The following is a 27,871-nucleotide window of genomic DNA, read 5'->3' as shown; positions in this document are numbered from 1 at the left end:
CAAAGACTTATCAGCAGCCCCTCGTACTAAAACTAACAAGACAAAATTTTGAAACAGTTTGACTTTTTTTATTATAGAAAACAAACTTTATATTTCAATAAAATTTTAATGTTTAAAAAAACAAAACAAAAACATTTTAGCATCATCATTCCAGTGGACCGTAACATATGGTACTTGCACCTTGCATTCTGTGGGGAGAAAAAAAAATAAATTAAAAAATATTGCACAATGCTGTATACTATAAAGGCATCTTTACACAAGCCAACTAACTGAAGCTACAAAAGGTCCCACCCCCAATTCACTATTGTTAATGGTCACTGTGTAATTACACAGCCACAATTTGCGACCAACTGCATGGGATGATTTGTCAGGTGGGTGAAAGCCTGACAGATGATCCCATGTAAAATTATTCTTAATGTAGCTTTGTGCATTTACTTACTGTTCCATCATCTTCTCCCGGGCCTCCATGGCATCTTTAAGATATTAAAGCACATAAAAAAAAGTTTATATCCTCAGACCTATAGAAAGATGTGTGATCAGGGTTGCCACTAGAAATTTCAGGGCCCCATACTGGCAAAATTTCAGGGCCCCCTTGAGGCTCCACCCCAGCTCCGCCTTCACCCCTGCTCCGCCTGCACCCCACAAATCTTCCATAGTCTCACTGCCACTCTTGGAAAAAATTCACTTCTGCACTACAACCTCAATCACACATTAACCCTTTACACTGAACACCGTATCACACACGCTGCCATCAGATTTAGTTTTGGCCAAATGATTTTTGTAAGCCTAGCTCCACGACAAGGTAGACTCTTTTGGCAGGGCCCTACTCTATTCTAACTTTTTTTTTTCTTTTTAAAACTAACTTCTTTGGTATATATTTATTTTTGGTATATCTGTTTTTTTTTCTTTAAAAGGAAATGTGTCATACAGGTTTTTAACCTAATTGAAACCAAATTCTGATAATGCAGACTTGTGGATTTAGACCTGACAACCCCTTTAAAGGGAATCTGTCACCAGGTTTTTAACACCTAATCTAAGTGAAGCATAACGTAGGGGAAGAGATCCTGATTCCAGCGATTGTCACTTATTGAGCTGCTCAGTGTAGTTTTGATATCACAGGTTCATCAGCAAAAGATTACTACAGGACTACTTGGCATGCTACAGGTAGTCCAGCATATTCATGAGCTCTGTATAACTGCTAGATCTGCAGCAGTGAAAACATTGATTTTAAATCACAATGACAGCAAACAGCTCAGTAAGTGAAATCGCTGGAATCAGGATCTCTGTCTCTACATTATGCTGCTCTCAGATGGGGGAGAAAAAAAAAACCCGCTGACAGATTCACTTTAAGGCTCATTCAGCAGTCGGTGAAAACTGGTCTACACCTGGACAGTGCATGGTCTGGCCATGGGTCTCCTAACCTCAGCAGCTTCATAGCATATATACGAGGAGCCCACACAGGGCTGCCAGCCCCCAGCGGAGCCCACACAGGGCTGCCAGCCCCCAGCGGAGCCCACACAGGGCTGCCAGCCCCCAGCGGAGCCCACACAGGGCTGCCAGCCCCCAGCGGAGCCCACAGAGGGCTGCCAGCCCCCAGCGGAGCCCACAGAGGGCTGCCAGCCCCCAGCGGAGCCCACAGAGGGCTGCCAGCCCCCAGCGGAGCCCACAGAGGGCTGCCAGCCCCCAGCGGAGCCCACAGAGGGCTGCCAGCCCCCAGCGGAGCCCACAGAGGGCTGCCAGCCCCCAGCGGAGCCCACAGAGGGCTGCCAGCCCCCAGCGGAGCCCACAGAGGGCTGCCAGCCCCCAGCGGAGCCCACAGAGGGCTGCCAGCCCCCAGCGGAGCCCACAGAGGGCTGCCAGCCCCCAGCGGAGCCCACAGAGGGCTGCCAGCCCCCAGCGGAGCCCACAGAGGGTTGCCAGCCCCCACCAGAGCCCACAGAGGGCTGCCAGCCCCCAGCAGAGCCCACAGAGGGCTGCCAGCCCCCAGCAGAGCCCACAGAGGGCTGCCAGCCCCCAGCAGAGCCCACAGAGGGCTGCCAGCCCCCAGCAGAGCCCACAGAGGGCTGCCAGCCCCCAGCAGAGCCCACAGAGGGCTGCCAGCCCCCAGCAGAGCCCACAGAGGGCTGCCAGCCCCCAGCAGAGCCCACAGAGGGCTGCCAGCCCCCAGCAGAGCCCACAGAGGGCTGCCAGCCCCCAGCAGAGCCCACAGAGGGCTGCCAGCCCCCAGCAGAGCCCACAGAGGGCTGCCAGCCCCCAGCAGAGCCCACAGAGGGCTGCCAGCCCCCAGCAGAGCCCACAGAGGGCTGCCAGCCCCCAGCAGAGCCCACAGAGGGCTGCCAGCCCCCAGCAGAGCCCACAGAGGGCTGCCAGCCCCCAGCAGAGCCCACAGAGGGCTGCCAGCCCCCAGCAGAGCCCACAGAGGGCTGCCAGCCCCCAGCAGAGCCCACAGAGGGCTGCCAGCCCCCAGCAGAGCCCACAGAGGGCTGCCAGCCCCCAGCAGAGCCCACAGAGGGCTGCCAGCCCCCAGCAGAGCCCACAGAGGGCTGCCAGCACACTGTATTACAGGACATAGAGTGGACCTGTATTACAGTATGGTGCTGTGTATGAGCTGGATGCAGTTGGAAGACAGACACATACATATATACATAGACAACATACGTACGGGATCTTCAAGATTACTCATCTACACAGTGGTAGATGTGGAAGGGCCAGGGGGGAGCCCACAGAGGGCTGCCAGCCCCCAGTAGAGCCCACAGAGGGCTGCCAGCCCCCACCGGAGCCCACAGAGGGCTGCCAGCCCCCACCGGAGCCCACAGAGGGCTGCCAGCCCCCACCGGAGCCCACACAGGGCTGCCAGCCCCCAGCGGAGCCCACACAGGGCTGCCAGCCCCCAGCGGAGCCCACACAGGGCTGCCAGCCCCCAGCGGAGCCCACACAGGGCTGCCAGCCCCCAGCGGAGCCCACACAGGGCTGCCAGCCCCCAGCGGAGCCCACACAGGGCTGCCAGCCCCCAGCGGAGCCCACACAGGGCTGCCAGCCCCCAGCGGAGCCCACACAGGGCTGCCAGCCCCCAGCGGAGCCCACACAGGGCTGCCAGCCCCCAGCGGAGCCCACACAGGGCTGCCAGCCCCCAGCGGAGCCCACACAGGGCTGCCAGCCCCCAGCGGAGCCCACACAGGGCTGCCAGCCCCCAGCAGAGCCCCCGGAGGGCTGCCAGCCCCCAGCGGAGCCCCCGGAGGGCTGCCAGCCCCCAGCGGAGCCCCCGGAGGGCTGCCAGCCCCCAGCGGAGCCCCCGGAGGGCTGCCAGCCCCCAGCGGAGCCCCCGGAGGGCTGCCAGCCCCCAGCGGAGCCCCCGGAGGGCTGCCAGCCCCCAGCGGAGCCCCCGGAGGGCTGCCAGCCCCCAGCGGAGCCCCCGGAGGGCTGCCAGCCCCCAGCGGAGCCCCCGGAGGGCTGCCAGCCCCCAGCGGAGCCCCCGGAGGGCTGCCAGCCCCCAGCGGAGCCCCCGGAGGGCTGCCAGCCCCCAGCGGAGCCCCCGGAGGGCTGCCAGCCCCCAGCGGAGCCCCCGGAGGGCTGCCAGCCCCCAGCGGAGCCCCCGGAGGGCTGCCAGCCCCCAGCGGAGCCCCCGGAGGGCTGCCAGTCCCCACCGGAGCCCCCGGAGGGCTGCCAGCCCCCACCGGAGCCCACACAGGGCTGCCAGCCCCCACCGGAGCCCACACAGGGCTGCCAGCCCCCACCGGAGCCCACACAGGGCTGCCAGCCCCCACCGGAGCCCACACAGGGCTGCCAGCCCCCACCGGAGCCCACACAGGGCTGCCAGCCCCCACCGGAGCCCACACAGGGCTGCCAGCCCCCAGCAGAGCCCAAAGAGGGCTGCCAGCCCCCAGCAGAGCCCAAAGAGGGCTGCCAGCCCCCAGCAGAGCCCAAAGAGGGCTGCCAGCCCCCAGCAGAGCCCAAAGAGGGCTGCCAGCCCCCAGCAGAGCTTAAAGAGGGCTGCCAGCCCCCAGCAGAGCCCACAGAGGGCTGCCAGCCCCCAGCAGAGCCCACAGAGGGCTGCCAGCCCCCAGCAGAGCCCACAGAGGGCTGCCAGCCCCCAGCAGAGCCCACAGAGGGCTGCCAGCCCCCAGCAGAGCCCACAGAGGGCTGCCAGCCCCCAGCAGAGCCCACAGAGGGCTGCCAGCCCCCAGCAGAGCCCACAGAGGGCTGCCAGCCCCCAGCAGAGCCCACAGAGGGCTGCCAGCCCCCAGCAGAGCCCACAGAGGGCTGCCAGCCCCCAGCAGAGCCCACAGAGGGCTGCCAGCCCCCAGCAGAGCCCACACAGGGCTGCCAGCCCCCAGCAGAGCCCACACAGGGCTGCCAGCCCCCAGCAGAGCCCACACAGGGCTGCCAGCCCCCAGCAGAGCCCACACAGGGCTGCCAGCCCCCAGCAAAGCCCACACAGGGCTGCCAGCCCCCACCGGAGCCCCCAGAGGGCTGCCAGCCCCCACCGGAGCCCCCAGAGGGCTGCCAGCCCCCACCGGAGCCCCCAGAGGGCTGCCAGCCCCCACCGGAGCCCCCAGAGGGCTGCCAGCCCCCAGCAGAGCCCCCAGAGGGCTGCCAGCCCCCAGCAGAGCCCCCAGAGGGCTGCCAGCCCCCAGCAGAGCCCCCAGAGGGCTGCCAGCCCCCAGCAGAGCCCACAGAGGGCTGCCAGCCCCCAGCAGAGCCCACAGAGGGCTGCCAGCCCCCAGCAGAGCCCACGGAGGGCTGCCAGCCCCCAGCAGAGCCCACAGAGGGCTGCCAGCCCCCAGCAGAGCCCACAGAGGGCTGCCAGCCCCCAGCAGAGCCCACAGAGGGCTGCCAGCCCCCAGCAGAGCCCACAGAGGGCTGCCAGCCCCCAGCAGAGCCCACAGAGGGCTGCCAGCCCCCAGCAGAGCCCACAGAGGGCTGCCAGCCCCCAGCAGAGCCCACAGAGGGCTGCCAGCCCCCAGCAGAGCCCACAGAGGGCTGCCAGCCCCCAGCGGAGCCCACAGAGGGCTGCCAGCCCCCAGCGGAGCCCACAGAGGGCTGCCAGCCCCCAGCGGAGCCCACAGAGGGCTGCCAGCCCCCAGCGGAGCCCCCAGAGGGCTGCCAGCCCCCAGCGGAGCCCCCAGAGGGCTGCCAGCCCCCAGCGGAGCCCCCAGAGGGCTGCCAGCCCCCAGCGGAGCCCCCAGAGGGCTGCCAGCCCCCAGCGGAGCCCCCAGAGGGCTGCCAGCCCCCAGCGGAGCCCACAGAGGGCTGCCAGCCCCCAGCGGAGCCCACAGAGGGCTGCCAGCCCCCAGCGGAGCCCACAGAGGGCTGCCAGCCCCCAGCGGAGCCCACAGAGGGCTGCCAGCCCCCAGCGGAGCCCACAGAGGGCTGCCAGCCCCCAGCGGAGCCCACAGAGGGCTGCCAGCCCCCAGCGGAGCCCCCGGAGGGCTGCCAGCCCCCAGCGGAGCCCCCGGAGGGCTGCCAGCCCCCAGCGGAGCCCCCGGAGGGCTGCCAGCCCCCAGCGGAGCCCCCGGAGGGCTGCCAGCCCCCAGCGGAGCCCCCGGAGGGCTGCCAGCCCCCAGCGGAGCCCCCGGAGGGCTGCCAGCCCCCAGCGGAGCCCCCGGAGGGCTGCCAGCCCCCAGCGGAGCCCCCGGAGGGCTGCCAGCCCCCACCGGAGCCCCCGGAGGGCTGCCAGCCCCCACCGGAGCCCCCGGAGGGCTGCCAGTCCCCACCGGAGCCACCGGAAGGCTGCCAGTCCCCACCGGAGCCCACGGAGGGCTGCCAGTCCCCACCGGAGCCCACGGAGGGCTGCCAGCTCCCACCGGAGCCCACGGAGGGCTGCCAGCTCCCACCGGAGCCCACGGAGGGCTGCCAGCCCCCACCGGAGCCCACGGAGGGCTGCCAGCCCCCACCGGAGCCCACGGAGGGCTGCCAGCCCCCACCGGAGCCCACACAGGGCTGCCAGCCCCCACCGGAGCCCACACAGGGCTGCCAGCCCCCACCGGAGCCCACACAGGGCTGCCAGCCCCCACCGGAGCCCACACAGGGCTGCCAGCCCCCACCGGAGCCCACACAGGGCTGCCAGCCCCCACCGGAGCCCACACAGGGCTGCCAGCCCCCACCGGAGCCCACACAGGGCTGCCAGCCCCCACCGGAGCCCACAGAGGGCTGCCAGCACACTGTATTACAGGACATAGAGTGGACCTGTATTACAGTATGGTGCTGTGTATGAGCTGGATGCAGTTGGAAGACAGACACATACATATATACATAGACAACATACGTACGGGATCTTCAAGATTACTCATCTACACAGTGGTACCAGAAGATGGAATGCGTCCGTCGATGGTAATGTCAGCACTACCTGCATTGCTTGGATACCTAATTGAAAGAAACAAATAGGCAAAACATTCTGTTTTACAATTGGGGAAGATACAGGGGCATACACATACTGGAGGGGGCTGCACACACTGCCCCACACTCTGGCAGGGCCAGGGGGGAGCCCACAGAGGGCTGCCAGCCCCCGGCGGAGCCCACAGAGGGCTGCCAGCCCCCGGCGGAGCCCACAGAGGGCTGCCAGCCCCCGGCGGAGCCCACAGAGGGCTGCCAGCCCCCGGCGGAGCCCACAGAGGGCTGCCAGCCCCCGGCGGAGCCCCCAGAGGGCTGCCAGCCCCCGGCGGAGCCCACAGAGGGCTGCCAGCCCCCGGCGGAGCCCACAGAGGGCTGCCAGCCCCCAGCGGAGCCCCCGGAGGGCTGCCAGCCCCCAGCGGAGCCCCCGGAGGGCTGCCAGCCCCCAGCGGAGCCCCCGGAGGGCTGCCAGCCCCCAGCGGAGCCCCCGGAGGGCTGCCAGCCCCCAGCGGAGCCCCCGGAGGGCTGCCAGCCCCCACCGGAGCCCCCGGAGGGCTGCCAGCCCCCACCGGAGCCCCCGGAGGGCTGCCAGCCCCCACCGGAGCCCCCGGAGGGCTGCCAGTCCCCACCGGAGCCACCGGAAGGCTGCCAGTCCCCACCGGAGCCCACGGAGGGCTGCCAGTCCCCACCGGAGCCCACGGAGGGCTGCCAGCTCCCACCGGAGCCCACGGAGGGCTGCCAGCTCCCACCGGAGCCCACGGAGGGCTGCCAGCCCCCACCGGAGCCCACGGAGGGCTGCCAGCCCCCACCGGAGCCCACGGAGGGCTGCCAGCCCCCACCGGAGCCCACACAGGGCTGCCAGCCCCCACCGGAGCCCACACAGGGCTGCCAGCCCCCACCGGAGCCCACACAGGGCTGCCAGCCCCCACCGGAGCCCACACAGGGCTGCCAGCCCCCACCGGAGCCCACACAGGGCTGCCAGCCCCCACCGGAGCCCACACAGGGCTGCCAGCCCCCACCGGAGCCCACAGAGGGCTGCCAGCACACTGTATTACAGGACATAGAGTGGACCTGTATTACAGTATGGTGCTGTGTATGAGCTGGATGCAGTTGGAAGACAGACACATACATATATACATAGACAACATACGTACGGGATCTTCAAGATTACTCATCTACACAGTGGTACCAGAAGATGGAAGGCGTCCGTCGATGGTAATGTCAGCACTACCTGCATTGCTTGGATACCTAATTGAAAGAAACAAATAGGCAAAACATTCTGTTTTACAATTGGGGAAGATACAGGGGCATACACATACTGGAGGGGGCTGCACACACTGCCCCACACTCTGGCAGGGCCAGGGGGGAGCCCACAGAGGGCTGCCAGCCCCCGGCGGAGCCCACAGAGGGCTGCCAGCCCCCGGCGGAGCCCACAGAGGGCTGCCAGCCCCCGGCGGAGCCCACAGAGGGCTGCCAGCCCCCGGCGGAGCCCACAGAGGGCTGCCAGCCCCCGGCGGAGCCCCCAGAGGGCTGCCAGCCCCCGGCGGAGCCCACAGAGGGCTGCCAGCCCCCGGCGGAGCCCACAGAGGGCTGCCAGCCCCCGGCGGAGCCCCCGGAGGGCTGCCAGCCCCCAGCGGAGCCCCCAGAGGGCTGCCAGCCCCCAGCAGAGCCCCCAGAGGGCTGCCAGCCCCCAGCAGAGCCCCCAGAGGGCTGCCAGCCCCCAGCAGAGCCCCCAGAGGGCTGCCAGCCCCCAGCAGAGCCCCCAGAGGGCTGCCAGCCCCCAGCAGAGCCCCCGGAGGGCTGCCAGCCCCCAGCAGAGCCCCCGGAGGGCTGCCAGCCCCCAGCAGAGCCACCGGAGGGCTGCCAGTCCCCACCGGAGCCCACACAGGGCTGCCAGCCCCCAGCAGAGCCCACACAGGGCTGCCAGCCCCCAGCAGAGCCCACACAGGGCTGCCAGCCCCCAGCAAAGCCCACACAGGGCTGCCAGCCCCCAGCAAAGCCCACACAGGGCTGCCAGCCCCCAGCAAAGCCCACACAGGGCTGCCAGCCCCCAGCAAAGCCCACACAGGGCTGCCAGCCCCCAGCAAAGCCCACACAGGGCTGCCAGCCCCCAGCAAAGCCCACACAGGGCTGCCAGCCCCCAGCAAAGCCCACACAGGGCTGCCAGCCCCCAGCAAAGCCCACACAGGGCTGCCAGCCCCCAGCAAAGCCCACACAGGGCTGCCAGCCCCCAGCAAAGCCCACACAGGGCTGCCAGCCCCCAGCAAAGCCCACACAGGGCTGCCAGCCCCCAGCAAAGCCCACACAGGGCTGCCAGCCCCCAGCAAAGCCCACACAGGGCTGCCAGCCCCCAGCAAAGCCCACACAGGGCTGCCAGCCCCCAGCAAAGCCCACACAGGGCTGCCAGCCCCCAGCAAAGCCCACACAGGGCTGCCAGCCCCCAGCAAAGCCCACACAGGGCTGCCAGCCCCCAGCAAAGCCCACACAGGGCTGCCAGCCCCCAGCAAAGCCCACACAGGGCTGCCAGCCCCCAGCAAAGCCCACACAGGGCTGCCAGCCCCCAGCAAAGCCCACACAGGGCTGCCAGCCCCCAGCAAAGCCCACACAGGGCTGCCAGCCCCCAGCAAAGCCCACACAGGGCTGCCAGCCCCCAGCAAAGCCCACACAGGGCTGCCAGCCCCCAGCAAAGCCCACACAGGGCTGCCAGCCCCCAGCAAAGCCCACACAGGGCTGCCAGCCCCCAGCAAAGCCCACACAGGGCTGCCAGCCCCCAGCAAAGCCCACACAGGGCTGCCAGCCCCCAGCAAAGCCCACACAGGGCTGCCAGCCCCCAGCAAAGCCCACACAGGGCTGCCAGCCCCCAGCAAAGCCCACACAGGGCTGCCAGCCCCCAGCAAAGCCCACACAGGGCTGCCAGCCCCCAGCAAAGCCCACACAGGGCTGCCAGCCCCCAGCAAAGCCCACACAGGGCTGCCAGCCCCCAGCAAAGCCCACACAGGGCTGCCAGCCCCCAGCAAAGCCCACACAGGGCTGCCAGCCCCCAGCAAAGCCCACACAGGGCTGCCAGCCCCCAGCAAAGCCCACACAGGGCTGCCAGCCCCCAGCAAAGCCCACACAGGGCTGCCAGCCCCCAGCAAAGCCCACACAGGGCTGCCAGCCCCCAGCAAAGCCCACACAGGGCTGCCAGCCCCCAGCAAAGCCCACACAGGGCTGCCAGCCCCCAGCAAAGCCCACACAGGGCTGCCAGCCCCCAGCAAAGCCCACACAGGGCTGCCAGCCCCCAGCAAAGCCCACACAGGGCTGCCAGCCCCCAGCAAAGCCCACACAGGGCTGCCAGCCCCCAGCAAAGCCCACACAGGGCTGCCAGCCCCCAGCAAAGCCCACACAGGGCTGCCAGCCCCCAGCAAAGCCCACACAGGGCTGCCAGCCCCCAGCAAAGCCCACACAGGGCTGCCAGCCCCCAGCAAAGCCCACACAGGGCTGCCAGCCCCCAGCAAAGCCCACACAGGGCTGCCAGCCCCCAGCAAAGCCCACACAGGGCTGCCAGCCCCCAGCAAAGCCCACACAGGGCTGCCAGCCCCCAGCAAAGCCCACACAGGGCTGCCAGCCCCCAGCAAAGCCCACACAGGGCTGCCAGCCCCCAGCAAAGCCCACACAGGGCTGCCAGCCCCCAGCAAAGCCCACACAGGGCTGCCAGCCCCCAGCAAAGCCCACACAGGGCTGCCAGCCCCCAGCAAAGCCCACACAGGGCTGCCAGCCCCCAGCAAAGCCCACACAGGGCTGCCAGCCCCCAGCAAAGCCCACACAGGGCTGCCAGCCCCCAGCAAAGCCCACACAGGGCTGCCAGCCCCCAGCAAAGCCCACACAGGGCTGCCAGCCCCCAGCAAAGCCCACACAGGGCTGCCAGCCCCCAGCAAAGCCCACACAGGGCTGCCAGCCCCCACCGGAGCCCACACAGGGCTGCCAGCCCCCACCGGAGCCCACACAGGGCTGCCAGCCCCCACCGGAGCCCACACAGGGCTGCCAGCCCCCACCGGAGCCCACACAGGGCTGCCAGCCCCCACCGGAGCCCACACAGGGCTGCCAGCCCCCGGCAGAGCCCCCAGAGGGCTGCCAGCCCCCGGCAGAGCCCCCAGAGGGCTGCCAGCCCCCGGCAGAGCCCCCAGAGGGCTGCCAGCCCCCGGCAGAGCCCCCAGAGGGCTGCCAGCCCCCGGCAGAGCCCCCAGAGGGCTGCCAGCCCCCGGCAGAGCCCCCAGAGGGCTGCCAGCCCCCGGCAGAGCCCCCAGAGGGCTGCCAGCCCCCAGCAGAGCCCACAGAGGGCTGCCAGCCCCCAGCAGAGCCCACAGAGGGCTGCCAGCCCCCAGCAGAGCCCACAGAGGGCTGCCAGCCCCCAGCAGAGCCCACAGAGGGCTGCCAGCCCCCAGCAGAGCCCACAGAGGGCTGCCAGCCCCCAGCAGAGCCCACAGAGGGCTGCCAGCCCCCAGCAGAGCCCACAGAGGGCTGCCAGCCCCAAGCAGAGCCCACAGAGGGCTGCCAGCCCCAAGCAGAGCCCACAGAGGGCTGCCAGCCCCCAGCAGAGCCCACAGAGGGCTGCCAGCCCCAAGCAGAGCCCCCAGAGGGCTGCCAGCCCCAAGCAGAGCCCATAGAGGGCTGCCAGCCCCCAGCGGAGCCCATAGAGGGCTGCCAGCCCCCAGCGGAGCCCCCGGAGGGCTGCCAGCCCCCAGCGGAGCCCCCGGAGGGCTGCCAGCCCCCAGCGGAGCCCCCGGAGGGCTGCCAGCCCCCAGCGGAGCCCCCGGAGGGCTGCCAGCCCCCAGCGGAGCCCCCGGAGGGCTGCCAGCCCCCAGCGGAGCCCCCGGAGGGCTGCCAGCCCCCAGCGGAGCCCCCGGAGGGCTGCCAGCCCCCAGCGGAGCCCCCGGAGGGCTGCCAGCCCCCAGCGGAGCCCCCGGAGGGCTGCCAGCCCCCACCGGAGCCCCCGGAGGGCTGCCAGTCCCCACCGGAGCCCCCGGAGGGCTGCCAGTCCCCACCGGAGCCCACGGAGGGCTGCCAGTCCCCACCGGAGCCCACGGAGGGCTGCCAGTCCCCACCGGAGCCCACGGAGGGCTGCCAGTCCCCACCGGAGCCCACGGAGGGCTGCCAGTCCCCACCGGAGCCCACGGAGGGCTGCCAGTCCCCACCGGAGCCCACGGAGGGCTGCCAGTCCCCACCGGAGCCCACGGAGGGCTGCCAGCTCCCACCGGAGCCCACGGAGGGCTGCCAGCCCCCACCGGAGCCCACGGAGGGCTGCCAGCCCCCACGGAGGGCTGCCAGCCCCCACCGGAGCCCACACAGGGCTGCCAGCCCCCACCGGAGCCCACACAGGGCTGCCAGCCCCCACCGGAGCCCACACAGGGCTGCCAGCCCCCACCGGAGCCCACACAGGGCTGCCAGCCCCCACCGGAGCCCACACAGGGCTGCCAGCCCCCACCGGAGCCCACAGAGGGCTGCCAGCACACTGTATTACAGGACATAGAGTGGACCTGTATTACAGTATGGTGCTGTGTATGAGCTGGATGCAGTTGGAAGACAGACACATACATATATACATAGACAACATACGTACGGGATCTTCAAGATTACTCATCTACACAGTGGTACCAGAAGATGGAAGGCGTCCGTCGATGGTAATGTCAGCACTACCTGCATTGCTTAGATACCTAATTGAAAGAAACAAATAGGCAAAACATTCTGTTTTACAATTGGGGAAGATACAGGGGCATACACATACTGGAGGGGGCTGCACACACTGCCCCACACTCTGGCAGGGCCAGGGGGGAGCCCACAGAGGGCTGCCAGCCCCCGGCGGAGCCCACAGAGGGCTGCCAGCCCCCAGCAGAGCCCACAGAGGGCTGCCAGCCCCCAGCAGAGCCCACAGAGGGCTGCCAGCCCCCAGCAGAGCCCACAGAGGGCTGCCAGCCCCCAGCAGAGCCCACAGAGGGCTGCCAGCCCCCAGCAGAGCCCACAGAGGGCTGCCAGCCCCCAGCAGAGCCCACAGAGGGCTGCCAGCCCCCAGCAGAGCCCACAGAGGGCTGCCAGCCCCCAGTAGAGCCCACAGAGGGCTGCCAGCCCCCACCGGAGCCCCCAGAGGGCTGCCAGCCCCCACCGGAGCCCCCAGAGGGCTGCCAGCCCCCAGCAGAGCCCCCAGAGGGCTGCCAGCCCCCAGCAGAGCCCCCAGAGGGCTGCCAGCCCCCAGCAGAGCCCCCAGAGGGCTGCCAGCCCCCAGCAGAGCCCCCAGAGGGCTGCCAGTCCCCAGCAGAGCCCCCCGGAGGGCTGCCAGCCCCCAGCGGAGCCCCCAGAGGGCTGCCAGCCCCCAGCAGAGCCCCCAGAGGGCTGCCAGCCCCCAGCAGAGCCCACACAGGGCTACCAGCACACTGTATTACAGGACATAGAGTGGACCTGTATTACAGTATGGTGCTGTGTATGAGCTGGATGCAGTTGGAAGACAGACACAGCGGAGCCCACACAGGGCTGCCAGCCCCCAGCGGAGCCCACACAGGGCTGCCAGCCCCCAGCAGAGCCCCCCGGAGGGCTGCCAGCCCCCAGCGGAGCCCCCAGAGGGCTGCCAGCCCCCAGCAGAGCCCCCAGAGGGCTGCCAGCCCCCAGCAGAGCCCCCAGAGGGCTGCCAGCCCCCAGCAGAGCCCACACAGGGCTACCAGCACACTGTATTACAGGACATAGAGTGGACCTGTATTACAGTATGGTGCTGTGTATGAGCTGGATGCAGTTGGAAGACAGACACAGCGGAGCCCCCGGAGGGCTGCCAGCCCCCAGCGGAGCCCCCGGAGGGCTGCCAGCCCCCAGCGGAGCCCCCGGAGGGCTGCCAGCCCCCAGCGGAGCCCCCGGAGGGCTGCCAGCCCCCAGCGGAGCCCCCGGAGGGCTGCCAGCCCCCAGCGGAGCCCCCGGAGGGCTGCCAGCCCCCAGCGGAGCCCCCGGAGGGCTGCCAGCCCCCAGCGGAGCCCCCGGAGGGCTGCCAGCCCCCAGCGGAGCCCCCGGAGGGCTGCCAGCCCCCAGCGGAGCCACCGGAGGGCTGCCAGCCCCCAGCGGAGCCACCGGAGGGCTGCCAGCCCCCAGCGGAGCCACCGGAGGGCTGCCAGTCCCCACCGGAGCCACCGGAGGGCTGCCAGTCCCCACCGGAGGGCTGCCAGCCCCCACCGGAGCCCACACAGGGCTGCCAGCCCCCACCGGAGCGCACACAGGGCTGCCAGCCCCCAGCAGAGCCCAAAGAGGGTTGCCAGCCCCCAGCAGAGCCCACAGAGGGCTGCCAGCCCCCAGCAGAGCCCACAGAGGGCTGCCAGCCCCCAGCAGAGCCCACAGAGGGCTGCCAGCCCCCAGCAGAGCCCACACAGGGCTGCCAGCCCCCAGCAGAGCCCACACAGGGCTGCCAGCCCCCAGCAGAGCCCACACAGGGCTGCCAGCCCCCAGCAGAGCCCACACAGGGCTGCCAGCCCCCAGCAGAGCCCACACAGGGCTGCCAGCCCCCAGCAAAGCCCACACAGGGCTGCCAGCCCCCAGCAAAGCCCACACAGGGCTGCCAGCCCCCAGCAAAGCCCACACAGGGCTGCCAGCCCCCAGCAAAGCCCACACAGGGCTGCCAGCCCCCAGCAAAGCCCACACAGGGCTGCCAGCCCCCACCGGAGCCCACACAGGGCTGCCAGCCCCCGGCAGAGCCCACAGAGGGCTGCCAGCCCCCGGCAGAGCCCACAGAGGGCTGCCAGCCCCCGGCAGAGCCCACAGAGGGCTGCCAGCCCCCGGCAGAGCCCACAGAGGGCTGCCAGCCCCCGGCAGAGCCCACAGAGGGCTGCCAGCCCCCGGCAGAGCCCACAGAGGGCTGCCAGCCCCCAGCAGAGCCCACACAGGGCTGCCAGCCCCCAGCAAAGCCCACACAGGGCTGCCAGCCCCCAGCAAAGCCCACACAGGGCTGCCAGCCCCCAGCAAAGCCCACACAGGGCTGCCAGCCCCCAGCAAAGCCCACACAGGGCTGCCAGCCCCCAGCAAAGCCCACACAGGGCTGCCAGCCCCCACCGGAGCCCACACAGGGCTGCCAGCCCCCACCGGAGCCCACACAGGGCTGCCAGCCCCCGGCAGAGCCCACAGAGGGCTGCCAGCCCCCGGCAGAGCCCACAGAGGGCTGCCAGCCCCCGCCAGAGCCCACAGAGGGCTGCCAGCCCCCGCCAGAGCCCACAGAGGGCTGCCAGCCCCCGCCAGAGCCCACAGAGGGCTGCCAGCCCCCGCCAGAGCCCACAGAGGGCTGCCAGCCCCCGCCAGAGCCCACAGAGGGCTGCCAGCCCCCGCCAGAGCCCACAGAGGGCTGCCAGCCCCCGCCAGAGCCCACAGAGGGCTGCCAGCCCCCGGCAGAGCCCACAGAGGGCTGCCAGCCCCCGCCAGAGCCCACAGAGGGCTGCCAGCCCCCGGCAGAGCCCACAGAGGGCTGCCAGCCCCCGGCAGAGCCCACAGAGGGCTGCCAGCCCCCGGCAGAGCCCACAGAGGGCTGCCAGCCCCCGGCAGAGCCCACAGAGGGCTGCCAGCCCCCGGCAGAGCCCACAGAGGGCTGCCAGCCCCCGGCAGAGCCCACAGAGGGCTGCCAGCCCCCGGCAGAGCCCACAGAGGGCTGCCAGCCCCCGGCAGAGCCCACAGAGGGCTGCCAGCCCCCGGCAGAGCCCACAGAGGGCTGCCAGCCCCCGGCAGAGCCCACAGAGGGCTGCCAGCCCCCGGCAGAGCCCACAGAGGGCTGCCAGCCCCCGGCAGAGCCCACAGAGGGCTGCCAGCCCCCGGCAGAGCCCACAGAGGGCTGCCAGCCCCCGGCAGAGCCCACAGAGGGCTGCCAGCCCCCGGCAGAGCCCACAGAGGGCTGCCAGCCCCCGGCAGAGCCCACAGAGGGCTGCCAGCCCCCGGCAGAGCCCACAGAGGGCTGCCAGCCCCCGGCAGAGCCCACAGAGGGCTGCCAGCCCCCGGCAGAGCCCACAGAGGGCTGCCAGCCCCCGGCAGAGCCCACAGAGGGCTGCCAGCCCCCGGCAGAGCCCACAGAGGGCTGCCAGCCCCCGGCAGAGCCCACAGAGGGCTGCCAGCCCCCGGCAGAGCCCACAGAGGGCTGCCAGCCCCCGGCAGAGCCCACAGAGGGCTGCCAGCCCCCGGCAGAGCCCACAGAGGGCTGCCAGCCCCCGGCAGAGCCCACAGAGGGCTGCCAGCCCCCGGCAGAGCCCACAGAGGGCTGCCAGCCCCCGGCAGAGCCCACAGAGGGCTGCCAGCCCCCGGCAGAGCCCACAGAGGGCTGCCAGCCCCCGGCAGAGCCCACAGAGGGCTGCCAGCCCCCGGCAGAGCCCACAGAGGGCTGCCAGCCCCCGGCAGAGCCCACAGAGGGCTGCCAGCCCCCGGCAGAGCCCACAGAGGGCTGCCAGCCCCCGGCAGAGCCCACAGAGGGCTGCCAGCCCCCGGCAGAGCCCACAGAGGGCTGCCAGCCCCCGGCAGAGCCCACAGAGGGCTGCCAGCCCCCGGCAGAGCCCACAGAGGGCTGCCAGCCCCCGGCAGAGCCCACAGAGGGCTGCCAGCCCCCGGCAGAGCCCACAGAGGGCTGCCAGCCCCCGGCAGAGCCCACAGAGGGCTGCCAGCCCCCGGCAGAGCCCACAGAGGGCTGCCAGCCCCCGGCAGAGCCCACAGAGGGCTGCCAGCCCCCGGCAGAGCCCACAGAGGGCTGCCAGCCCCCGGCAGAGCCCACAGAGGGCTGCCAGCCCCCGGCAGAGCCCACAGAGGGCTGCCAGCCCCCGGCAGAGCCCACAGAGGGCTGCCAGCCCCCGGCAGAGCCCACAGAGGGCTGCCAGCCCCCGGCAGAGCCCACAGAGGGCTGCCAGCCCCCGGCAGAGCCCACAGAGGGCTGCCAGCCCCCGGCAGAGCCCACAGAGGGCTGCCAGCCCCCGGCAGAGCCCACAGAGGGCTGCCAGCCCCCGGCAGAGCCCACAGAGGGCTGCCAGCCCCCGGCAGAGCCCACAGAGGGCTGCCAGCCCCCGGCAGAGCCCACAGAGGGCTGCCAGCCCCCGGCAGAGCCCACAGAGGGCTGCCAGCCCCCGGCAGAGCCCACAGAGGGCTGCCAGCCCCCGGCAGAGCCCACAGAGGGCTGCCAGCCCCCGGCAGAGCCCACAGAGGGCTGCCAGCCCCCGGCAGAGCCCCCAGAGGGCTGCCAGCCCCCGGCAGAGCCCCCAGAGGGCTGCCAGCCCCCACCGGAGCCCACAGAGGGCTGCCAGCCCCCACCGGAGCCCACAGAGGGCTGCCAGCCCCCACCGGAGCCCACAGAGGGCTGCCAGCCCCCAGCAGAGCCCACAGAGGGCTGCCAGCCCCCAGCAGAGCCCACAGAGGGCTGCCAGCCCCCAGCAGAGCCCACAGAGGGCTGCCAGCCCCCAGCAGAGCCCACAGAGGGCTGCCAGCCCCCAGCAGAGCCCACAGAGGGCTGCCAGCCCCCAGCAGAGCCCACAGAGGGCTGCCAGCCCCCAGTAGAGCCCACAGAGGGCTGCCAGCCCCCACCGGAGCCCACAGAGGGCTGCCAGCCCCCACCGGAGCCCCCAGAGGGCTGCCAGCCCCCACCGGAGCCCCCAGAGGGCTGCCAGCCCCCACCGGAGCCCCCAGAGGGCTGCCAGCCCCCACCGGAGCCCCCAGAGGGCTGCCAGCCCCCACCGGAGCCCCCAGAGGGCTGCCAGCCCCCACCGGAGCCCCCAGAGGGCTGCCAGCCCCCACCGGAGCCCCCAGAGGGCTGCCAGCCCCCAGCAGAGCCCCCAGAGGGCTGCCAGCACACTGTATTACAGGACATAGAGTGGACCTGTATTACAGTATGGTGCTGTGTATGAGCTGGATGCAGTTGGAAGACAGACACAGCGGAGCCCACACAGGGCTGCCAGCCCCCAGCGGAGCCCACACAGGGCTGCCAGCCCCCAGCGGAGCCCACACAGGGCTGCCAGCCCCCAGCGGAGCCCACACAGGGCTGCCAGCCCCCAGCGGAGCCCACACAGGGCTGCCAGCCCCCAGCGGAGCCCACACAGGGCTGCCAGCCCCCAGCGGAGCCCACACAGGGCTGCCAGCCCCCAGCGGAGCCCACACAGGGCTGCCAGCCCCCAGCGGAGCCCACACAGGGCTGCCAGCCCCCAGCGGAGCCCACACAGGGCTGCCAGCCCCCAGCGGAGCCCACACAGGGCTGCCAGCCCCCAGCGGAGCCCACACAGGGCTGCCAGCCCCCAGCGGAGCCCACACAGGGCTGCCAGCCCCCAGCGGAGCCCACACAGGGCTGCCAGCCCCCAGCGGAGCCCACACAGGGCTGCCAGCCCCCAGCGGAGCCCACACAGGGCTGCCAGCCCCCAGCGGAGCCCACAGAGGGCTGCCAGCCCCCAGCGGAGCCCACAGAGGGCTGCCAGCCCCCAGCGGAGCCCACAGAGGGCTGCCAGCCCCCAGCGGAGCCCACAGAGGGCTGCCAGCCCCCAGCGGAGCCCACAGAGGGCTGCCAGCCCCCAGCGGAGCCCACAGAGGGCTGCCAGCCCCCAGCGGAGCCCACAGAGGGCTGCCAGCCCCCAGCGGAGCCCACAGAGGGCTGCCAGCCCCCAGCGGAGCCCCCGGAGGGCTGCCAGCCCCCAGCGGAGCCCCCGGAGGGCTGCCAGCCCCCAGCGGAGCCCCCGGAGGGCTGCCAGCCCCCAGCAGAGCCCCCGGAGGGCTGCCAGCCCCCAGCAGAGCCCACACAGGGCTGCCAGCACACTGTATTACAGGACATAGAGTGGACCTGTATTACAGTATGGTGCTGTGTATGAGCTGGATGCAGTTGGAAGACAGACACAGCGGAGCCCACACAGGGCTGCCAGCCCCCAGCGGAGCCCACAGAGGGCTGCCAGCCCCCAGTAGAGCCCACAGAGGGCTGCCAGTCCCCACCAGAGCCCACAGAGGGCTGCCAGCCCCCACCGGAGCCCACAGAAGGCTGCCAGCCCCCACCGGAGCCCACAGAAGGCTGCCAGCCTCCACCGGAGCCCACAGAGGGCTGCCAGCCCCCACCGGAGCCCACAGAGGGCTGCCAGCCCCCACCGGAGCCCCCAGAGGGCTGCCAGCCCCCACCGGAGCCCCCAGAGGGCTGCCAGCCCCCACCGGAGCCCCCAGAGGGCTGCCAGCCCCCACCGGAGCCCCCAGAGGGCTGCCAGCCCCCAGCAGAGCCCCCAGAGGGCTGCCAGCCCCCAGCAGAGCCCCCAGAGGGCTGCCAGCCCCCAGCAGAGCCCCCAGAGGGCTGCCAGCCCCCAGCAGAGCCCCCAGAGGGCTGCCAGCCCCCAGCAGAGCCCCCAGAGGGCTGCCAGCCCCCAGCAGAGCCCCCAGAGGGCTGCCAGCCCCCAGCAGAGCCCCCAGAGGGCTGCCAGCCCCCAGCAGAGCCCCCAGAGGGCTGCCAGCCCCCAGCAGAGCCCCCAGAGGGCTGCCAGCCCCCAGCAGAGCCCCCAGAGGGCTGCCAGCCCCCAGCAGAGCCCCCAGAGGGCTGCCAGCCCCCAGCAGAGCCCCCAGAGGGCTGCCAGCCCCCAGCAGAGCCCCCAGAGGGCTGCCAGCCCCCAGCAGAGCCCCCAGAGGGCTGCCAGCCCCCAGCAGAGCCCCCAGAGGGCTGCCAGCCCCCAGCAGAGCCCCCAGAGGGCTGCCAGCCCCCAGCAGAGCCCCCAGAGGGCTGCCAGCCCCCAGCAGAGCCCCCAGAGGGCTGCCAGCCCCCAGCAGAGCCCCCAGAGGGCTGCCAGCCCCCAGCAGAGCCCCCAGAGGGCTGCCAGCCCCCAGCAGAGCCCCCAGAGGGCTGCCAGCCCCCAGCAGAGCCCCCAGAGGGCTGCCAGCCCCCAGCAGAGCCCCCAGAGGGCTGCCAGCCCCCAGCAGAGCCCCCAGAGGGCTGCCAGCCCCCAGCAGAGCCCCCAGAGGGCTGCCAGCCCCCAGCAGAGCCCCCAGAGGGCTGCCAGCCCCCAGCAGAGCCCCCAGAGGGCTGCCAGCCCCCAGCTGAGCCCCCAGAGGGCTGCCAGCCCCCAGCTGAGCCCACACAGGGCTGCCAGCCCCCAGCAGAGCCCACAGAGGGCTGCCAGCACACTGTATTACAGGACATAGAGTGGACCTGTATTACAGTATGGTGCTGTGTATGAGCTGGATGCAGTTGGAAGACAGACACATACATATATACATAGACAACATACGTACGGGATCTTCAAGATTACTCATCTACACAGTGGTACCAGAAGATGGAAGGCGTCCGTCGATGGTAATGTCAGCACTACCTGCATTGCTTGGATACCTAATTGAAAGAAACAAATAGGCAAAACATTCTGTTTTACAATTGGGGAAGATACAGGGGCATACACATACTGGAGGGGGCTGCACACACTGCCCCACACTCTGGCAGGGCCAGGGGGGAGCCCACAGAGGGCTGCCAGCCCCCGGCAGAGCCCACAGAGGGCTGCCAGCCCCCGGCAGAGCCCACAGAGGGCTGCCAGCCCCCGGCAGAGCCCACACAGGGCTGCCAGCCCCCACCGGAGCCCACACAGGGCTGCCAGCCCCCACCGGAGCCCACACAGGGCTGCCAGCCCCCACCGGAGCCCACAGAGGGCTGCCAGCCCCCACCGGAGCCCACAGAGGGCTGCCAGCCCCCACCGGAGCCCACAGAGGGCTGCCAGCCCCCACCGGAGCCCACAGAGGGCTGCCAGCCCCCAGCAGAGCCCACAGAGGGCTGCCAGCCCCCAGCAGAGCCCACAGAGGGCTGCCAGCCCCCAGCGGAGCCCACACAGGGCTGCCAGCCCCCACCGGAGCCCCCAGAGGGCTGCCAGCCCCCACCGGAGCCCCCAGAGGGCTGCCAGCCCCCAGCAGAGCCCCCAGAGGGCTGCCAGCCCCCAGCAGAGCCCCCAGAGGGCTGCCAGCCCCCACCGGAGCCCACAGAGGGCTGCCAGCCCCCAGCAGAGCCCACAGAGGGCTGCCAGCCCCCGGCAGAGCCCACACAGGGCTGCCAGCCCCCACCGGAGCCCACACAGGGCTGCCAGCCCCCACCGGAGCCCACACAGGGCTGCCAGCCCCCACCGGAGCCCACAGAGGGCTGCCAGCCCCCACCGGAGCCCCCAGAGGGCTGCCAGCCCCCAGCAGAGCCCCCAGAGGGCTGCCAGCCCCCACCGGAGCCCACAGAGGGCTGCCAGCCCCCAGCAGAGCCCACAGAGGGCTGCCAGCCCCCGGCAGAGCCCACACAGGGCTGCCAGCCCCCACCGGAGCCCACACAGGGCTGCCAGCCCCCACCGGAGCCCACACAGGGCTGCCAGCCCCCACCGGAGCCCACACAGGGCTGCCAGCCCCCACCGGAGCCCACACAGGGCTGCCAGCCCCCACCGGAGCCCACAGAGGGCTGCCAGCCCCCACCGGAGCCCACAGAGGGCTGCCAGCCCCCACCGGAGCCCACAGAGGGCTGCCAGCCCCCACCGGAGCCCACAGAGGGCTGCCAGCCCCCAGCAGAGCCCACAGAGGGCTGCCAGCCCCCAGCAGAGCCCCCAGAGGGCTGCCAGCCCCCAGCAGAGCCCCCAGAGGGCTGCCAGCCCCCAGCAGAGCCCCCAGAGGGCTGCCAGCCCCCAGCAGAGCCCCCAGAGGGCTGCCAGCCCCCAGCAGAGCCCCCAGAGGGCTGCCAGCCCCCAGCAGAGCCCCCAGAGGGCTGCCAGCCCCCAGCAGAGCCCCCAGAGGGCTGCCAGCCCCCAGCAGAGCCCCCAGAGGGCTGCCAGCCCCCAGCAGAGCCCCCAGAGGGCTGCCAGCCCCCAGCAGAGCCCCCAGAGGGCTGCCAGCCCCCAGCAGAGCCCCCAGAGGGCTGCCAGCCCCCAGCAGAGCCCCCAGAGGGCTGCCAGCCCCCAGCAGAGCCCCCAGAGGGCTGCCAGCCCCCAGCAGAGCCCCCAGAGGGCTGCCAGCCCCCAGCAGAGCCCCCAGAGGGCTGCCAGCCCCCAGCAGAGCCCCCAGAGGGCTGCCAGCCCCCAGCAGAGCCCCCAGAGGGCTGCCAGCCCCCAGCAGAGCCCCCAGAGGGCTGCCAGCCCCCAGCAGAGCCCACACAGGGCTGCCAGCCCCCAGCAGAGCCCACACAGGGCTGCCAGCCCCCAGCAGAGCCCACACAGGGCTGCCAGCCCCCAGCAGAGCCCACACAGGGCTGCCAGCCCCCAGCAGAGCCCACACAGGGCTGCCAGCCCCCAGCAGAGCCCACACAGGGCTGCCAGCCCCCAGCAGAGCCCACACAGGGCTGCCAGCCCCCAGCAGAGCCCACACAGGGCTGCCAGCCCCCAGCAGAGCCCACACAGGGCTGCCAGCCCCCAGCAGAGCCCACACAGGGCTGCCAGCCCCCAGCAGAGCCCACACAGGGCTGCCAGCCCCCAGCAGAGCCCACACAGGGCTGCCAGCCCCCAGCAGAGCCCACACAGGGCTGCCAGCCCCCAGCAGAGCCCACACAGGGCTGCCAGCCCCCAGCAGAGCCCACACAGGGCTGCCAGCCCCCACCAGAGCCCACACAGGGCTGCCAGCCCCCACCGGAGCCCACACAGGGCTGCCAGCCCCCACCGGAGCCCACAGAGGGCTGCCAGCCCCCACCGGAGCCCACAGAGGGCTGCCAGCCCCCACCGGAGCCCACAGAGGGCTGCCAGCCCCCACCGGAGCCCACAGAGGGCTGCCAGCCCCCACCGGAGCCCACACAGGGCTGCCAGCCCCCACCGGAGCCCACACAGGGCTGCCAGCCCCCACCGGAGCCCACACAGGGCTGCCAGCCCCCACCGGAGCCCACACAGGGCTGCCAGCCCCCACCGGAGCCCACACAGGGCTGCCAGCCCCCACCGGAGCCCACACAGGGCTGCCAGCCCCCACCGGAGCCCACACAGGGCTGCCAGCCCCCACCGGAGCCCACACAGGGCTGCCAGCCCCCAGCGGAGCCCACAGAGGGCTGCCAGCCCCCAGAGGGCTGCCAGCCCCCACCGGAGCCCACACAGGGCTGCCAGCCCCCAGCGGAGCCCACAGAGGGCTGCCAGCCCCCAGCGGAGCCCACAGAGGGCTGCCAGCCCCCACCGGAGCCCACAGAGGGCTGCCAGCCCCCACCGGAGCCCACAGAGGGCTGCCAGCCCCCACCGGAGCCCACAGAGGGCTGCCAGCCCCCACCGGAGCCCACAGAGGGCTGCCAGCCCCCACCGGAGCCCACACAGGGCTGCCAGCCCCCACCGGAGCCCACACAGGGCTGCCAGCCCCCACCGGAGCCCACACAGGGCTGCCAGCCCCCAGCAGAGCCCACAGAGGGCTGCCAGCCCCCAGAGGGCTGCCAGCCCCCAGCGGAGCCCACAGAGGGCTGCCAGCCCCCAGCGGAGCCCACAGAGGGCTGCCAGCCCCCAGCGGAGCCCACAGAGGGCTGCCAGCCCCCAGCGGAGCCCACAGAGGGCTGCCAGCCCCCAGCGGAGCCCACAGAGGGCTGCCAGCCCCCAGCGGAGCCCACAGAGGGCTGCCAGCCCCCAGCGGAGCCCACAGAGGGCTGCCAGCCCCCAGCGGAGCCCACAGAGGGCTGCCAGCCCCCAGCGGAGCCCACAGAGGGCTGCCAGCCCCCGGCGGAGCCCACAGAGGGCTGCCAGCCCCCGGCGGAGCCCCCAGAGGGCTGCCAGCCCCCGGCGGAGCCCCCAGAGGGCTGCCAGCCCCCGGCGGAGCCCCCAGAGGGCTGCCAGCCCCCGGCGGAGCCCCCAGAGGGCTGCCAGCCCCCGGCGGAGCCCCCAGAGGGCTGCCAGCCCCCGGCGGAGCCCCCAGAGGGCTGCCAGCCCCCGGCGGAGCCCCCAGAGGGCTGCCAGCCCCCGGCGGAGCCCACAGAGGGCTGCCAGCCCCCGGCGGAGCCCACAGAGGGCTGCCAGCCCCCGGCGGAGCCCACAGAGGGCTGCCAGCCCCCGGCGGAGCCCACAGAGGGCTGCCAGCCCCCGGCGGAGCCCACAGAGGGCTGCCAGCCCCCGGCGGAGCCCACAGAGGGCTGCCAGCCCCCGGCGGAGCCCACAGAGGGCTGCCAGCCCCCGGCGGAGCCCCCAGAGGGCTGCCAGCCCCCTGCGGAGCCCACAGAGGGCTGCCAGCCCCCTGCGGAGCCCACAGAGGGCTGCCAGCCCCCAGCGGAGCCCACAGAGGGCTGCCAGCCCCCAGCGGAGCCCACAGAGGGCTGCCAGCCCCCAGCGGAGCCCACAGAGGGCTGCCAGCCCCCAGCGAAGCCCACAGAGGGCTGCCAGCCCCCAGCGGAGCCCACAGAGGGCTGCCAGCCCCCAGCGGAGCCCACAGAGGGCTGTCAGCACACTGTATTACAGGACATAGAGTGGACCTGTATTACAGTACGGTGCTGTGTATGAGCTGGATGCAGTTGGAAGACAGACACATACATATATACATAGACAACATACGTACGGGATCTTCAAGATTACTCGTCTACACAGTGGTACCAGAAGATGGAAGGCGTCCGTCGATCGTAATGTCAGCACTACCTGCATTGCTTGGATACCTAATTGAAAAAAAAATAAATAGTCAAAACATTCTGTTTTACAATTGGGGAAGATACAGGGGCATACACATACTGGAGGGGGTTACACACACTGCCCCACTCTCAGACAGGGCTGCGCAGAGGGGTCTGGCAGAGCGCAGAGGGGTCTGGCAGAGCGCAGAGGGGTCTGGCAGAGCGCAGAGGGGTCTGGCAGAGCGCAGAGGGGTCTGGCAGAGCGCAGAGGGGTCGGGCAGAGCGCAGAGGGGTCGGGCAGAGCGCAGAGGGGTCGGGCAGAGCGCAGAGGGGTCGGGCAGAGCGCAGAGGGGTCGGGCAGAGGGGTCGGGCAGAGCGCAGAGGGGTCGGGCAGAGCGCAGAGGGGTCGGGCAGAGCGCAGAGGGGTCGGGCAGAGCGCAGAGGGGTCGGGCAGAGCGCAGAGGGGTCGGGCAGAGCGCAGAGGGGTCGGGCAGAGCGCAGAGGGGTCGGGCAGAGCGCAGAGGGGTCGGGCAGAGCGCAGAGGGGTCGGGCAGAGCGCAGAGGGGTCGGGCAGAGCGCAGAGGGGTCGGGCAGAGCGCAGAGGGGTCGGGCAGAGCGCAGAGGGGTCGGGCAGAGCGCAGAGGGGTCGGGCAGAGCGCAGAGGGGTCGGGCAGAGCGCAGAGGGGTCGGGCAGAGCGCAGAGGGGTCGGGCAGAGCGCAGAGGGGTCGGGCAGAGCGCAGAGGGGTCGGGCAGAGCGCAGAGGGGTCGGGCAGAGCGCAGAGGGGTCGGGCAGAGCGCAGAGGGGTCGGGCAGAGCGCAGAGGGGTCGGGCAGAGCGCAGAGGGGTCGGGCAGAGCGCAGAGGGGTCGGGCAGAGCGCAGAGGGGTCGGGCAGAGCGCAGAGGGGTCGGGCAGAGCGCAGAGGGGTCGGGCAGAGCGCAGAGGGGTCGGGCAGAGCGCAGAGGGGTCGGGCAGAGCGCAGAGGGGTCGGGCAGAGCGCAGAGGGGTCGGGCAGAGCGCAGAGGGGTCGGGCAGAGCGCAGAGGGGTCGGGCAGAGCGCAGAGGGGTCGGGCAGAGCGCAGAGGGGTCTGGCGGCGCACGGGCAGAGCGCAGAGGGGTCTGGCGGCGCACGGGCAGAGCGCAGAGGGGTCTGGCGGCGCACGGGCAGAGCGCAGAGGGGTCTGGCGGCGCACGGGCAGAGCGCAGAGGGGTCTGGCGGCGCACGGGCAGAGCGCAGAGGGGTCTGGCGGCGCAGAGCGCAGAGGGGTCTGGCGGCGCACGGGCAGAGCGCAGAGGGGTCTGGCGGCGCAGAGCGCAGAGGGGTCTGGCGGCGCAGAGCGCAGAGGGGTCTGGCGGCGCAGAGCGCAGAGGGGTCTGGCGGCGCAGAGCGCAGAGGGGTCTGGCGGCGCAGAGCGCAGAGGGGTCTGGCGGCGCAGAGCGCAGAGGGGTCTGGCGGCGCAGAGCGCAGAGGGGTCTGGCGGCGCAGAGCGCAGAGGGGTCTGGCGGCGCAGAGCGCAGAGGGGTCTGGCGGCGCAGAGCGCAGAGGGGTCTGGCGGCGCAGAGCGCAGAGGGGTCTGGCGGCGCAGAGCGCAGAGGGGTCTGGCGGCGCAGAGCGCAGAGGGGTCTGGCGGCGCAGAGCGCAGAGGGGTCTGGCGGCGCAGAGCGCAGAGGGGTCTGGCGGCGCAGAGCGCAGAGGGGTCTGGCGGCGCAGAGCGCAGAGGGGTCTGGCGGCGCAGAGCGCAGAGGGGTCTGGCGGCGCAGAGCGCAGAGGGGTCTGGCGGCGCAGAGCGCAGAGGGGTCTGGCGGCGCAGAGCGCAGAGGGGTCTGGCGGCGCAGAGCGCAGAGGGGTCTGGCGGCGCAGAGCGCAGAGGGGTCTGGCGGCGCAGAGCGCAGAGGGGTCTGGCGGCGCAGAGCGCAGAGGGGTCTGGCGGCGCAGAGCGCAGAGGGGTCTGGCGGCGCAGAGCGCAGAGGGGTCTGGCGGCGCAGAGCGCAGAGGGGTCTGGCGGCGCAGAGCGCAGAGGGGTCTGGCGGCGCAGAGCGCAGAGGGGTCTGGCGGCGCAGAGCGCAGAGGGGTCTGGCGGCGCAGAGCGCAGAGGGGTCTGGCGGCGCAGAGGGGTCTGGCGGCGCAGAGGGGTCTGGCGGCGCAGAGCGCAGAGGGGTCTGGCGGCGCAGAGCGCAGAGGGGTCTGGCGGCGCAGAGCGCAGAGGGGTCTGGCGGCGCAGAGCGCAGAGGGGTCTGGCGGCGCACAGGCAGAGGGGTCTGGCGGCAGGCAGCCCGTGCCCGTACATATATACCGGTGGCAGGCAGGCAGGCAGCCCGTACATATATACCGGCGGCAGGCAGGCAGCCCGTACATATCTACCGGCGGCAGGCAGCCCGTATATATATTCCGGCCGCAGGCAGCCCGTGCCCGTACATATATACCGGCAGCAGGCAGCCCGTACATATATACCGGCGGCAGGCAGCCCGTATATATATTCCGGCCGCAGGCAGCCCGTGCCCGTACATATATACCGGCAGCAGGCAGCCCGTACATATATACCGGCGGCAGGCAGCCCGTACATATATACCGGCGGCAGGCAGGCAGCCCGTACATATCTACCGGCGGCAGGCAGCCCGTACATATATACCGGCAGCAGGCAGCCCGTGCCCGTACATATATACCGGCAGCAGGCAGCCCGTACATATATACCGGCGGCAAGCAGCCCGTCCCCGCGCACCGGCATCAGGCACCCCGTAAGCATACACACATAATACTCACCCCACCACCGCCGATTTTGAAAAGTGGCGCGCTCTGCGATGACTTCCGTTTTGTACTGCGCAGGGCAGCGCATGCGCAGTACAAACCTCTCCGAACACTTGTGGCTGAGCAGCGTCTAACGTGAGGGGAGGGAGCGTAGTCTGACGTCGTCAGTGACGACGTCAGACTCGGCCGGCCCCTCTGCCTCGTCGGGTGGTGCCCGGAGAAGATGAGGGGAGGAGTGGGACCTGGGGGTGGAGTGGAGCCGGGGTAAAAGACTTGAGGGGGCGGAGTGGGGCTGGGAAAAGGCGTGGAGGAGCGGACTCGAGCGTGTATACAGACGAGGAGGGGGCGGAGTGGAGATGCAGGGCACCCGGCTTCATAAAGAATACAGTGATTTCCCCGGATCTCCCCTCCCCCCTCCTCGCAGTGCCTGACATACTATGTACAGCAGACTGGCATTTAGACGGGAGGAGGGGGCGGAGTGGAGATGCGGGCACAGAGCTTAATAAAGAATTCAGTGATTTCCCCGGACCTCCCCTCCCCCACTCTTCACGTGCCTGACACTATATTACATACAGCAGTACCGGTTGTAATGACTTGATGACGGCCATAGGTCCTGCACACTGACGTCATCCACGTGACATCCGTGTGCACGGACCTGATCAATAACCGTACGTGCGGCTACGCTCCCGTGAGCGATACTGTTGCGCGGCGAAAAAACCGTACGTGCGGACGCGCTCCCGTTCACCGCAGCGCCTGATTTTAGAGCTGTTAGGAGATTTACGGCGTGAAAACTACATTTTTTTTTTTTTTTTGGCGCACTTTTTTGGCGCTGGACTGACTGGCTAATCGACGCTTCCCAGCATATTCCGTTAGCCCCTTCTAACGGAGCCAGTCGCTCCCGTGAGCGATACTGTTGCACGGCGAAAAAAAACGTACGTGCGGACGCGCTCCCGTTCACCGCAGCGCCTCCCGTGAGCGATACTGTCGCGCGGCGAAAAAACCGTACGTGCGGACGCGCTCCCGTTCACCGCAGCGCCTGATTTTAGAACTGCTAGGAGATTTACGGCGTGAAAACGAAATTTTTTTATTTTTTTTGGCGCACTTTTTTGGCGCTGGACTGACTGGCTAATCGACGCTTCCCAGCATATTCCGTTAGCCCCTTCTAACGGAGCCAGTCGCTCCCGTGAGCGATACTGTTGCGCGGCGAAAAAAACGTACGTGCGGACGCGCTCCCGTTCACCGCAGCGCCTGATTTTAGAACTGCTAGGAGATTTACGGCGTGAAAACGAAATTTTTTTATTTTTTTTGGCGCACTTTTTT

At 70.6% G+C, this 27,871-nt stretch overlaps 1 long non-coding RNA gene across 2 annotated transcripts; it reads right to left on the bottom strand.

The window, feature by feature from the left end:
* Positions 1-46: 46 nt before the first annotated feature.
* LOC142289763 (uncharacterized) lies at positions 47-26,677 on the bottom strand. 2 transcript variants are annotated; one of them, XR_012750151.1, is made up of 8 exons: positions 26,567-26,677; positions 23,761-23,854; positions 19,540-19,633; positions 11,930-12,023; positions 7,485-7,578; positions 6,270-6,363; positions 440-518; positions 47-188 (listed from the first exon to the last, which is right to left on the bottom strand). It is a non-coding gene; the product is annotated as an uncharacterized LOC142289763 (long non-coding RNA). The 2 variants fall into 2 exon arrangements; XR_012750152.1 differs by lacking the exon at positions 6,270-6,363 and having other exon boundaries at positions 26,567-26,675.
* Positions 26,678-27,871: the final 1,194 nt, after the last annotated feature.

Source organism: Anomaloglossus baeobatrachus, chromosome 2 (genome assembly GCF_048569485.1).
Source record: "Anomaloglossus baeobatrachus isolate aAnoBae1 chromosome 2, aAnoBae1.hap1, whole genome shotgun sequence".
NCBI classification, from domain to species: domain Eukaryota; kingdom Metazoa; phylum Chordata; class Amphibia; order Anura; family Aromobatidae; genus Anomaloglossus; species Anomaloglossus baeobatrachus.
Note: the sequence above shows the minus strand (reverse complement) of the source record. Positions and strands in the feature narration are given on the sequence as shown.